Below are 11,639 nucleotides of genomic sequence, written 5' to 3'. Positions count from 1 at the left end.
ATTCCATGATATTAATAATTTCACTAATAAGCAAGCTTCATTACAAGTGACAAAAAGGTCACTTAATATTTTATTCCAAAATTAGAACATTTCTGTAAACACAAAAGCAGAACACATTTAAACAGCAGCTTTACACCAACCCCCCTGATTGGTTTACAACAATATAACTTAAAATAACTATATTTTTTATAAAACAACTTATAAGCATTTTGGTTCAATCTTTTGTTTTTAAGTCAACTTTTCTTAGCAAAAGTGCCAAAGTAAAACGGTGTTGGTCATCATCATAATCATGGCACATATCTTTAGCGATATGAAACGTTATTGCGTCTGTTATTTCTTTCTGTCGTTGAGAGCCTTTCTGGTAAGGTGTCACACTGGCAAAGGCATCACAAATATTTGTTTGTTTTGGTTGACATCCAGATTTGACTTTGTATTCATCGTAAAGAGCTTTGTGGTGCCGATATCAAGAGTTCACTACGTTTGGATGATGTGAACGAAGTCTTCCGAAACTCGGGTGCGCACTCGGGTTCGATTGACGTCAAGAGTTCACTACGTTTGGATGATGTGAACGAAGTCTTCCGAAACTCGGGTGCGCACTCGGGTTCGATTGACGTCAGAGTTCACTACGTTTGGATGATGTGAACGAAGTCTTCCGAAACTCGGGTGCGCACTCGGGTTCGATTGACGTCAAGAGTTCACTACGTTTGGATGATGTGAACGAAGTCTTCCGAAACTCGGGTGCGCACTCGGGTTCGATTGACGTCAAGAGTTCACTACGTTTGGATGATGTGAACGAAGTCTTCCGAAACTCGGGTGCGCACTCGGGTTCGATTGACGTCAAGAGTTCGCTACGTTTGGATGATGTGAACGAAGTCTTCCGAAACTCGGGTGCGCACTCGGGTTCGATTGACGTCAAGAGTTCACTACGTTTGGATGATGTGAACGAAGTCTTCCGAAACTCGGGTGCGCACTCGGGTTCGATTGACGTCAAGAGTTCACTACGTTTGGATGATGTGAACGAAGTCTTCCGAAACTCGGGTGCGCACTCGGGTTCGATTGACGTCAAGAGTTCACTACGTTTGGATGATGTGAACGAAGTCTTCCGAAACTTGGGTGCGATTGACGTCAGAGTACACTACGTTTGGATGATGTGAACGAAGTCTTCCGAGACTCGGGTGCGCACTCGGGTTCGATTGACGTCAGAGTTCACTACGTTTGGATGATGTGAACGAAGTCTTCCGAAACTCGGGTGCGCACTCGGGTTCGATTGACGTCAGAGTTCGGTACATGTGGATGATGTGAACGAGGTTTTCCGAAACTCGGTTGCGCGAACCGTACCAGAGTCCGCTTAAAAAGGGTGGTCTGGGGTCCATTTCATGTGAACTCCGGTACGGTTTGCTGCTGATGTGAACGCAATCGTACTAAATCGCGGAAGTGAACCGCTATTAATGACGTATGGTTTGATAAAAATGTGTGTTTGTGTGTTTCACTCATTTTCCTGACGAGCGTGACTGACATACTGCAAGCAGAGAGCTGTAGATCTCATTTCTGCTCGTCTTCAGCATTCTTTAGAGCATTGCAGGACATTTGCGGCATATAGACGCAAGTGCCATTACGTACTGAAGCTTTAGAAACAAAACCAACGGTTAAAAAACAAAAATATAAACGTGAGGTGAGCAACGCTATGCATTTTGCCGCCTTCACGCTCGCTGTCGTTACTAAGCAACCGGGTAAACAGCTGCTGCTTTGATGTCGCAAACGCACCCCGGTTCGGAACCAAATAATATAATATGAACACAGTCCAGCGGGGCAGGAGAGGGGGGAGCAATCGAACTCGGGTTCGATCCAGGCAATCGAACCAAGTGTGAAAGCACCCGGCCTTAATACACCATGGGCTACTACCCTTCACATCGCATGTTCCGGCGATGTGACTATCGCTCACGTGTACATCGCGATGTCGATGTTAAAACAGAATATCGTTCAGCCCTAAATCAGATGAATATGATGCTGGTAGCACAATCTGATAGGCAGCATTTTTTGCTGTCGAATTGTGCTACCTACTGTTTTAATGGGAGGTAGCAAAATCTGACAAGGTAGGACAAATCGACAGAACACCGGAAAGAGAATGAGACGGTGTCGCTGCATATCATGCCCTAGCTCTGGTTTTTATGTGTCGTCAGCATGCAATCGGTTCCTGAGATCGGCCTTTTTAGAGACCGCCGATCAATCATCCCAAAGCGATTATCTGCTGATAGAGATCGGTTGCCGATCAATCGGAGCATCCCTAAATGTAACCCCTCCAGTTCGAACCAACCCATTCTAAGCTGGACTCGAACTCGGGTCCACCGGCATGAGAGTCGGACGCTCTAACAAGGAGACTAAAGGCTGCAACCCCTATTGTCAGTCACTAGAGCATCTCTTCAGATCAGAGGAGTGAGGTTTACTCACACAGCAAGATTGAGCTTCTGCAAGAGGTTTGTTCTCGCACATCAAGCAGGTTCAGCTGAGCTTCTGTTTATGTTCACTGATCGATGGTTATATGTGAATAACAGACTGAATGAAATCGATTCACCATATAAAGCTATTGAGTTTCGTTAGATGCACTTTTTGAAGCGTCAATGTGGTAGTTGCATAGCTGTCAGAAATCTCTCATATTTCATCAAAAAGATCTTCTTTTGTGTTCCAAAGATGAACGAAAGTCTTACGGGTTTGGAACGACATGAGGGTGATGACAGAATTTTTTATGTGAACTAACCCTTTAAGATATTTTTATAAAATCTGAGATTGAAAGGTAACCAAAACTAAAAAGACCCAAAAATGTTATAAAGGTGGCTTTATCCATCGGATACGAATCCATCCAGCGATTTAATTAAAGTCTTGTGAAGATATACCATCGCTTTATATGATGAACAGCTTTTATTTACATCTAAACACTAATCGACACACACATGTGCATTTGAGAAACAGCTTGTTCATGCGTCACATTCCAGAACAAATCTCATTGGTTTTGGTGCACGCACTAGCTTCAGTGTTTACCATATGATTCACTCTATGTGTTTATATGTGAATAAAAGCCTAAATTATATTTTTGGCATTTTTGGATCTTTTCAGTTTTGGTTACCAGGACAGAAACCTAAAAATACATGAAATTGTGTTCCAAAGATTCTTATGGGTGTGAAACAACCTGAGGATGAGTAAATGATGACAAGATTTTCATTTTAGGGTGAACTATCCCTTTAAGTGTTACTATTCTCTCAATTATATGTTTGCCCACCTCTTATTCCCCTTATAAATGACTAAGTTAGTTGGTATAACCTTTAAAATAAGGTCTCATACTATAGCTAGTAGCAAATTAAGCACATTTCAGATTAACAGGAATATTTTTTCATGTCACTTATTAATCAACACATTCACAACAGTAATAAACTTACCACAATGTTGCTCTGTCTGTCAATGCAAACCATTTGGTGATATAAAAACAAAAGTTTCAGCACTTACCTGCTTTGAATGAAACGTTAATGGTTCAGTCATCCTAACAGGCTGTCACAATATTATTATATTATATTCCAGCTAGGAAAGTATATCATCAGTTTAAAAAGTCGATAGGAAGAAGTTGCTCGTCCCATCTTGTTGTTGCCATGAGCTCTTCATGTGCGTCTCTCTGGTCAGATGGACAGGAATAATCTGCCTGTCTCATAAATATCAAATATATAAAACCGATTATCTAACACCGCTGTCCTCTGTTGTTTATCCCTCTTGCTTTTCCGATATTAAACACCATCGTCTGTGAGCGAGCGCGCGCGCGTGCACGACCCGCTCCAGCTTTTAGCCACAACAAAACATGTGTGAAAGGCTGTACAAATTAAACATGGCGCCATTAAATATGAACTTCATTCAATTGCTGGATTACTTTCCAACATAATACATCCCAAAGCTAGACTAACGAACTATATTACTTTACAGAATTGCCTAATTATTATTGAACACTGTCTTAAAGGGGTGTTCTTAGGCACAACAACATGATGCAGAATACCTTAAACATAATGTAAGACCTTACATGATTGTAAATATGTAGATTGGGACTCATGCGGCCCCTGATCCACAGACTAATGAATATCAGGGCTTAACTGTAATCTCCTGTAGACAGATGATGGTGAGCATGAACTAGTGTCGACCCTTTAGGATAAACAGCAACATGCTATCAAGAGAGATTTGGGGAACGGTGGGTGTCTAGAAGATGTCTTTACTCTTCTGTAATCAAGTTTGTTTGTTATGTTCAACCTGGTCTTAAACCTGCAGCTCTCGGGTTACGTGTAATTGGATGAACTGAGAGAAACAGGAGAGCCTTATTATTAAGTGCTTTGACATCAGGGTCTCCTTACATTCAGCATCTCTTGTCTCCCTTGTCCTTTCTGAAAAACAAGAAAACCTCATATTTGTTCACAGTATAAGTGAAGAAATATGTGTAGGGCTCTGGGTGGCTTAAGTGAATGTGCACTTGTAGTGTACTTCAGCACTTAAAGGTATATTTAAAAAAAAAAACTACTTGCAGATAATATAATATTAATGAAATTAAATGGCACTATGAGTAGTGCACTATACTTATAAGTAGACTTTCATGACTTTAATAAAGTGCACTTTGTTATGAGCTACAGTAAAGTACACTTTAAACCATTGTAATTTAATAATCTTTTGTCGTGCTTTAAAGTACACTTATTTTAATGTGTTTACTACATACCAACGCATAACAACTGTTATATGTTTTAACTGTTTAATACGTTTTAAATGTACAAATGTGTAATTATTTAAATGCATGACATACACGTTTCAATAGAAATGACAATAAATTGTGTTTTGGTAAATGCTTCAAACGACAGAGGTAATTATGAAATTACATACAAAGATGTACTTAAAGGTGCACTATGTAAAATTTTTTCAGTAAAATATCCAAAAGCCACTAGGCCAGTGTTATATATTTTGTTCAGTTAGGAGCGCGGGGCACAACCTAACGCGGGGTTAGTTGTAACACGCATGTTTTAACCCTTTCCACACATGCCAGGATGACGAAACTTAGTGTATTTAGTAGTTGCCATATCAACATTATTTAGAGAAAAAATAGCGCCAAAATTAATTTACTTACTGAATATTTATTTAACCATAGAAAAAGTAAATTTCTTACTTAAGTTTAGTTTTCATCTCTGTTTTTTGTGTTCATTTTAAATAAGAAAAATCCGATATTATTGTAATCTTATATCTGTAATTTAACAGTTGAGATGGTTCTTTAATGCTGATCTAACAGCAGAAGACACAAGCCGCGATTTAAATCCCAGTTGTGCAGATGGGGTGTGTTGTAACACTGCGTTAAAATGAGCTCCTATTAGAAATATGCCATTATATTCTATACTTTTATGAATTCTTTTGAGAAACCATGAGAAAAGGGTGAATAATGACTGAGAGTTAATGTTCAGAAATTATTAATTATTATTATGTTTTGAACTATGCTGTATAGCTGTTTAGCGATGTGTTTGTAGTCAAACTCAAAAATTATATTTTTAATTATTAAAAAAATGCCATTATTTTATTTTAAAAAGTTAATAATTGTATTTTGTTGACAAAATATTTTAGTTTGTCTTGGATATTTTTTTGATTATTTCAGGTAACTTTTTTAAGATGTTATTTGGTCATGTTACAATGTACCCCACCTATGGGGCATGTTGTCACATTTCACTTTCATTCTTTCAAGGTAAATCAAGAAAAAAGTAAACACTGTATTAATGAAACAAAACCACATAATTGTACTAGACACGTGTGCAAGTAATGTGGAAAAAAATAAATACTCTGAACCCCAAGTGGATTTACACAAACTGAGAAAGTCAAAAAGCGTTAGGTTGTGCCCCGCTCTTCCCTACTTACAATATCCCAAATGTTTCCAACTATTTGTAAATCGTGAGATGTTATTTTACCCAAGGAACCGGGACGTGTGAGGGCGTGTAGTTTGCGGTTTTATTCTACAGAAACACTTTCCTCTCACTGCAGTGTGAACAAGTGTCATAGCAGCGGCGAGAGAACACACAGAGTAACGCCATCCCATCATCAACACACTCAGATGTGTGTAATATGATCATCAGAGCTGCGTTACCTCTAGGGTTGGGTACCGAAATCCGGTTCCAATATGGCACCGGTACTTATATAACCGGTATGTACCGGACCGAATCAGAACGCAGATTTCGGTTCCTCATTTCGGTGCCAAAATTCAAACGTGCTTTCGTGCTTTGGCTGCACCGAGCTTAGAGACAGACGCTCAGCGCTGGTCACATCAGAACTCATGACAACTATTCAGTGTTTTCAACGACATCATGTTTATTTCAGGTTTCAGACATTTAAATGCTCATAAGTAGGCTACTAGCAAAAACACACACTGATGTCTATGAAAGCGGCAATGACAATCCTTTCAGACGTTTATAATTTGACTAACGTTACGTGTTTTATTCACATCAGATACATGCACATTATATAGTAATTATATCGTTTACTCTATTCTTCTTCCAGTTCACTGGTCACTTACTTTCATGTATTTTGTAAGACGAGAATGAACTCAAGTGTTGTAAATCCGACAGATCCGATTCAGAGGCGCAAACTAACATGGCGCCGCCCATTGCGCTTTATAGATCAACTAACACACATTGACTCACACATTTGAACATCAGATAGTTCGTGACACAGTTAAGAAGTTTGTGAATATTTTGCATAAAAAGAAAACACGAAATAAACCCGATACAGCTGAACTGTCAGCGCTATTGCGGCTGCTGTGTGTCATGTGAGAAACATGACGCGTCGCCATGGAAACATTAAGGCGATGCGTTCTAAAATATTTAGCCAGAGAATATGATCATATTTCAAAATAAAGCTGAAGCTCGAAGCTGGTTAGTAGCAGAGCAAGAATACAGACGACGGCTGTTATTACTGTAACTGTTATTTAGAGTTATATTAGGCTTGTTGTAGTTGGAATAGGTGGCTTAGGTTTTACTGTGAATTTGTAAATAAGTCAATTATAATTTGTAAATAAGTAAATTGTGTTTTGTATTTATTTATATTCATACATTTAAGTATACATTAAACTTTTAATAAATGGTTCAATTTAAATAAAAAATAAATAAATAAAAAGCCATTTAATGTCATCCACCTCATTTTGTGGCCTTTAAAAAAAAAAAAAGTATCGGTTCAGGCACCGTTTAGGCACCGGAACCGTTTTAAAAGTATCGGTTTGGCACCGGAATCGAAAAAAACCCAAACGATACCCAACCCTAGTTACCTCACACTCATGAGCGGAGGAGCGGAAGTGGCGACTGTGGCATAATAAAAGTCCAGCTGCTCGCGAGGTGTGTGTTGTGTTCATCTCATTAACAATCGCTCCAGCGGTTCCTCAGCTCCACAACACTCGTCCTGCTCTACTTCAGACTACAGTAACGTTAATAATCACATTAACATGATTTCTGCCCACCGGCTGTGAGCTGAAGACCACGCCTTTGTTACGCCTTTGTTTTGAAAAGGCGACCTCTAGCGGACGGAAAACTTACATAGTGCAGCTTTAAGTCCAACTTAAAGTCGGCATGAAACGGAAGTTGAAATCGTCTTTTTCTCCTTATTGTGACGTATATCCGAGTGAAACGGCTTCTGAAATTAGAAAAAATGTAGGGCGAGGCTTGATTTCGTCCTTCGTGAATTGATTGGATCGTTGGAAGTTGGGCGTTGCTAACAAAATGGAGGCAGATTTGAAGTTTGCACTCAGTTGTAGAGAAAAACTCGATCTATCTCTAAAATAAATGTATTTTCTCTCTAAATCTTTTCTACATAATGTTACTGAGCATATTTCCTCACTTTTCGCTGGTTTATGCTACAGATTTTACTTATTTTAAGCCTTTTATGGCTTCATTTCTGTAAAGCTTTTTTCTCAGCTCTCCCTTATAAGGGGGGCGCGCCGTACGCGCGCTCACACGCTGCATTCCTCAGTGCGAGTCGTCACGATAAGCTGTTCGTCCGACTATATTGAGTAATTTAAAAAAAAAAAAAAAGCTTTTATTTCTCATATATTTCTCTCTTTTTGCATCAAGTCCTTCTTGAAGAAGGTATTGTGTATACCGAGAAAAATGCACCTAACCACGATCAGTGACATGTTTCTGAGAGGAGGTGCAGAAACGAGACGGGGCGATAACCCCGCCCTCACACCATAACCCGCCCTCGCGCCATAACCCCGCCCTCACACCATAACCCGCCCTCGCGCCATAACCCCGCCCTCACACCATAACCCCGCCCTCACGCCATAACCCCGCCCTCACACCATAACCCCGCCCTCACACCATAACCCGCCCTCGCGCCATAACCCCGCCCTCACACCATAACCCCGCCCTCACACCATAACCCCGCCCTCACACCATAACCCGCCCTCGCGCCATAACCCCGCCCTCACACCATAACCCCGCCCTCACACCATAACCCCGCCCTCACACCATAACCCGCCCTCGCGCCATAACCCCGCCCTCACACCATAACCCCGCCCTCACACCATAACCCCGCCCTCGCGCCATAGCACATGACCGGGAGAGAAGAGAGGTCGTTTCGATGGGGGAGGGAAAGTTAACATATTTGATTAAAGATTATAAGGGTAAATGAATTTAAAAAAATAATAATGAAGTGCACAGATAAATCAGTTATAGTAAACACTACAATATTAATATAAAATACGAATTGTAAAATTTGATTTCATGCCGCCTTTAAGTGTGTCAAAAAAGCAGATAACTGAATTAAATATAAATGTAAACTGTTCATTCAATTGCACACATGCATTTAAATGCACAAAAAACATTACATTCAATTCAACTGTTATACAGTTATATGATCAAAGATGGCTGTAAAATGAAATCTGCATTGTTTATCCCTGTTATGGTCACAGCCATAACATATAAGAGAATCAACACAAAAGGCTCGGTCCATTAGGGTCATTTATTTGAAGACAATAATCATAACAAAAATGTGGGGAGAAAAATAGTCAGGAAAGAGACAGAAGAGGAGCGCAACGGGACCACTGCAGAAAACTACTTCCCACACTGTAAATTAAAAATATTTAAAAAGTAAGCTACCTGGTTGCCTTAAAATTTTGAATTCGTTGAAATTTGAAAAAAATTTGAGTTAATACAATGAACATTTTTGAGAATCGACATCACCAATTATTCGAATATTATTAAAAGATTTTGTACGCATATTACGTAATTGTGTTTTATTTGTAATAATGCAGTGAAACATGTCAATTTGTGCTATTTTCATGATTTATCACAATTTATTTTTAATTTATGTGGTTCAGATACAATAATATTTTGAGTTTCTATTTATTAAACCAATTTTCTTCATTGTATTAACTCAAATTTTTAATTTCAATGAACCAGGTTACTTACTTTTTTAAGTTAAACCAACAATATTTTTTTACAGTGCAGTTGTTGCAACGAAGCTCCTTACATCCACATTGGAGAGGTCTGCAGGTGTAGGGTATCATAACAAGACAAACACAGGTAACAAACATTTCTGACCCCTAGAGGGCAGACAAATCACCGGTCAAGCTACCTTCACATGTAACAATCCCTTTGATTTTTCATTAAAAAAAATGCAAAAATCAAACCTTTCATTGAAGGAAAAGAATTGAAATCACATTATGAAATAAATGCTTTTCTCCAAAACACGCTGGCCATGATTATCGGCACCCTTTTATGTAATACTTCCTGCATCCTCCTTTTGCTCAGGGTTTTCTCCTATAATGCCTGATGAGTCTGGAGATCAGAGATCCTTCCTTCATTCCTTCAGATTCCCACTCTTCTCTTCAGTTTTCTATAGGGTTCAGGTCAGAGAACTAGGACGGCCATTGCGGAAGCTTTGTGCTCACATTTTTGTGTTGATTTTGATGTTTGTCTTGGATCGTTGTCCCATCCACGGCCCTTTATGAGATTTCTAGCAGAGATTTTTTTAATCTATAGTATTTGCTAGAATCGATGATGCCATGTATCTGAAGATGTTCAGGACCTCCACCAAAAAAAAATACAAAATAAATAGGCACACAACATTAAAGATCCAGCCGTATATTTAACACTTTATATCCCTGTTTGCACCATCTGGTGGGTTTCCTTCCAAAAAGCTCTTTTTATAGTTTCATCTGACCACAGAACCAGGTCTCATCTGAAGCTCCAGTCGTGTCTGAACACTGAATATGCTGGAGTTTGTTTCTGGAGGAGCGAGGAGGATTTTTCTTGAATCCCTCCCAAACTAATTGTGGTGATGTAAACACCGGTATTTTGTCAAATGAGAAAATTATATGAAGGCAGAGAAGCTAATTAAATATCATGATTTCCCAAATAAGGGAACACCAGACTGAAAGTGGTGAATGAGTCAGTTGAAGAGGGGAGATAAACGGAAGGCCTTTGTGGGAAATGTATGTGAGAAATGCGAACAAACAGTGAAATGTTGGGTGAAAGAGGCAGATAAGAGAGAAAGGAAAATGTTGTCTTATCACGCAGAAGTCACAGCTGTTTAAAGATCGCCGGTGATTATGAACATTGACTAAATTCTGGCTAACATTTTGAGGGATATGATCGGTAATTTGATTAGTCGGTATAAAGATTTTGAGATGAACAAGAGCAAACGCTGTAAGCAGCTCCGCTCTGAAGCCCTCACTTCAAAGGAAATTGGTGGACCAGTGAAGGAAATGGGCAGAAATGTTTTTATTGTAATTGGAAAGTTGATCAGCAACTTGACTGGCTACAAACAAAGAGAGAACAAAAAAATTCTAATTTCTAGATTTTTGTGTTTATTCATTAATTTGTTAAAGGGGGTAGGTGCAGTACACCCGAAGGGAAAATCCCAGAAGTGACTGAGATATACAATTGAGTAACTAAAAGTGATGTTGGTGAAAAAGCGGACAGCACCATAAATTGCAAGCCATTGTCTGTTTTATTGGACCCCGAGCGAGCTCTTTTGGAGCACACAGGTTGCTGAACGTTGCTCCATAAGCTAAAGATGAGAGTGTTGTAATTGTGGTCAGCAGGGCTATCGTGGACGTAATTGTCTTCGAACACCCATAAGGCGTAGAAAGTGTGGCAGATCAGGCCACCAGACTAAATTCTGTAAACGAAACGCAGTAAAAAGAAAGAAACAGAGATTTACACTCTAAGAAAATGAGATAACAATAAGGCTAATAAAGTCTTTGGTGATTATTTTTGAAGGAAGGATTTGAGATCCTTTTAATATGAGGTTAAAATTAAAAATAAAGATGATAAAACGTGCTGCAAAGATATATAAATCCTGATTAACCGAGTTTTAAATGAAACCTATATAATAAATATGTTCTTGCTCTTCTCACTTTTGCAAAACTCTGATAATGATGATTTGATAGAATATTGGGTTGTTGAAGTAACTATAGGCAAGTTAAAATGTTGAAAACCCTAGAAGCTGATGTTTTGGTTTCAAAAGATAAGCTTGTGCTGAGCTGAAATAAACAATTTGTTATCTGAATCTGGCCACCACGTGGCCTAACTTGAGTAACAGGGACTCAATATGAGAGATTATGATCATTTGAAAATGTCATTTCTGGCAAAGGA

General features: G+C 39.1%; 1 protein-coding gene across 4 annotated transcripts in view; it reads left to right on the top strand.

Annotated features, from left to right (window-relative positions):
* Nucleotides 1-11,639, top strand: part of drd4b (dopamine receptor D4b) — a 473,608-nt gene that overhangs the window by 268,477 nt on the left and 193,492 nt on the right. The window lies entirely within an intron of this gene.

This window comes from Gobio gobio (genome assembly GCF_949357685.1).
Source record: "Gobio gobio genome assembly, chromosome: 2".
Classification (NCBI taxonomy): Eukaryota; Metazoa; Chordata; class Actinopteri; order Cypriniformes; family Gobionidae; genus Gobio; species Gobio gobio.
Note: the sequence above shows the minus strand (reverse complement) of the source record. Positions and strands in the feature narration are given on the sequence as shown.